Genomic DNA, 2,974 nt, shown 5'->3' on the forward strand with positions numbered 1-2,974 from the left:
CCCTCCCACCCAATACCCAATCCCCCTCCCCCCTCACACCCTCTCGCAAAACCAGTTCTCACACACTCACATTTATTTTCCACTTGAGTAGTAATCGTGAGAGTGGTATTATTGTTTACGCAGGCGCCAAGTGAGTGCTGCAGTCAATCACGTAAGTTGACGATCGAGTGCAAGTGAAATGGGAATTATGCAACGATAACATGCAATTAAGCCGGAGATTCATACTCACGATATAGCGCTGACACCGACACCGAGACCGACATCGACTACGACAACACCACAGAAACGACTCTTAGACGAAAGAAATAATTATTGCAACGAGGCGAGGCATCAACACGAAAGGTCGCACAGATGAAACAACACCAATGACGAAACGACACTGAGACGGGGAAATGTGTAACTTCAAAGATTAGTGGTAGTGATCTTTAAAAAAAAATTAAATGAAGGTGTTTATTGTACGCCTCTATCGACCCAATTTTTATAACTTAGGATGCAGGTTTCCGTCCATGCCTGTCAGGGAAACCCAGATTGAGAGGGATACAACATCCCAGCATAAAGATCGAGATACTCGATAAACGTTCTTCTCCCCATTCGAGAATCGAACCTGGGTCTCCTGTGTGCGACACCGAAGCACTTAGCCGCTAAATCACAGACGCCAGTTTCATGAAACGAAAACTCGATCCACCCCAGCCCCCCCCCCCCCCCCTCCCCTCTCCAGAAACCGCCCTTCCACGCCCTAGATCTAATTAGAAATATAATTAAAAGTATTTTTTTTTTAAACCATCACTCCCCACAACTCCCACCGCTAATTAAAAAAGCAACCAAAATCGCTTCAGCAAAAACTAACATAACATACACTTTCAATGACGCCACCAGCACAAAACGACAAGAAGACGACATGATTCCAGAAACTTTTGTAGCCGAAACATTTATATTTTAGAACAAATTATATTGAAAGCCACGCGCATGCCAGGGCTCCGTCGTGGAACAGAAAAGAGACAAACAAACGATGTCGTTACAACAACAATAAATATTTTCAACGGAAGCTATCATAACGAAATGACATCGAGAGAAAACAACACGAAATTTGAATTTAAAAGGAAATTGCTGTAACGGTGAGAGCACCAAGACATTTTCATAGGCAGCCCTATTTTTTTTAATGTTCTAATTTTTAATTTTTTAAATTTTAATATTTTTTTTTAGGGGGAGGTTCCTTTTTTGTTTTTGCTTGTTTGTTTGTTTGTTGTTGTTGTTGTTGTTGTTGTTTTTTAGGGGGGGTTGAGGGGGGGGGGGATTGGTAAGTGCTTTACGACGCTTGTAGCTGCAAGAGGTCATATGAGCGCGCGGGACATGTCAATCATTTTTAGTTGGTAGGAATCAATTTTGAATTTTGCCCAGGCGGCGGCTGAAGCCTACTGTTATCGCTTTTGAACCACTAAGGGATCTTTAACGTTCGTAACTTGCCCACGGGACCTACGAGATTTTTTTCCCTTATCTGAGAAGGCAAGGTGTTAGATCTTACCTACCCTTAAAACCAGGGGTGTGGCTGAAAGACAGCAGTAAGAAGGGGCCAAGGAGTAGCAGCAGAAAGACTGCAGAAAGAGTCAGGAGCCCAGAGGGGGCAAAAGAGGTTGGGGGGAGGGGGGGGGTGCGCAGAAAGTGGAGACGTGGAGACGGAATACGTAGGGGGCGCTATACTGGCGTGCACGTGGCCGCCTTCTCTTGCCTTCTGGGGGTCTAAAAAAAATTCTTATTTTTTTATTAGTTTTTTTGTTGGCTTTTTTGTTGTTGTATTGTTGTTGTTTGTTTGTTTGGTTTTTTTTTTTGGGGGGGGGGGGTTTGGGGGTGCTTATAAAAACAACAACAGTCTTATGAAGAATGTTACGACCCTTGCTACACAATAAGGTCATACAATCGGAGAATAGAGATACTACAAGGAAAATAACAAACACCAAAAAGAAGGAGGAGAGATCAACACCATTCATAGATCATATGAAATTGACAGGGAAAAAGGAGCAAACCACACCAGAACACCCTCCAACCACCCGTCCTTTCGCCTTCTGAATCTATCTCTCCTATTAACCCTTTGTATCTATCTCTTGACGAAGGCAAGATTCTCGCCCAGCAGAACGACTCACACTGCTAGCCTGTCTTCGAAATGGCGTATTTTTTGTCATCTATGAGGTTAAACTTTTACCAAATAAAAAAATTGAAAAGAAAAGCTTTAAGATAAAACACAAAAAATGCAATAATAAAACTACATTTCACGATGACATTTTCAACACGAAACGACAACGAAAAACAACTGATGATATCCCTATAACAAGCCATTCTCGTGATTGTTTCGTGCCGGCACACGTGTCGTTTCGGGCGTATAGATTTCCAACCATGCAGTTTTATCCCTTTTTTTCCTTCTGCTCCGCTTGGTATCGAGTGACCTTTACAGGGTGGGAATCTTTGTCATACGGCGATTTGAAAACTTCTAGGATCTTCTCCCCCTGTGCAGACTTCAGGTATTATTTTATTGATTTCCTTCCACAAGCTTCTTGCCCCCCCCCCCTCCCCCGCCCTTAACACCATTCTGAGCACATGTTTGTCATTTAAATAATATGTGCTCATCTCCTCGGTAGCTGCCGCCTTTTCTTCAATTCATAAAAGCGTATAAAAACGCTTTGCGCTAGTCATGTCTGTGAAATATAGAGTATGACTTTACGACGAAGTAGAAGACATATTATTATTATTATTATTATTATTATTATTATTATTATTATTATTATTATTATGGTCACAGATACCCTTGTGAACACATTGTTTCATACAAAAGGGCATAGCAGGCTGGTGGAAAGACAACAAGAACCACCCACATGTATACACACATAGATATTACATAAAACCATGCACACACACACACACACACACACACACACACACACACACACGCGCACACACACACACACACACACACACAAGAGTA

Source organism: Aplysia californica, unplaced genomic scaffold, assembly GCF_000002075.1.
Source record: "Aplysia californica isolate F4 #8 unplaced genomic scaffold, AplCal3.0 scaffold00080, whole genome shotgun sequence".
Classification (NCBI taxonomy): Eukaryota; Metazoa; Mollusca; class Gastropoda; order Aplysiida; family Aplysiidae; genus Aplysia; species Aplysia californica.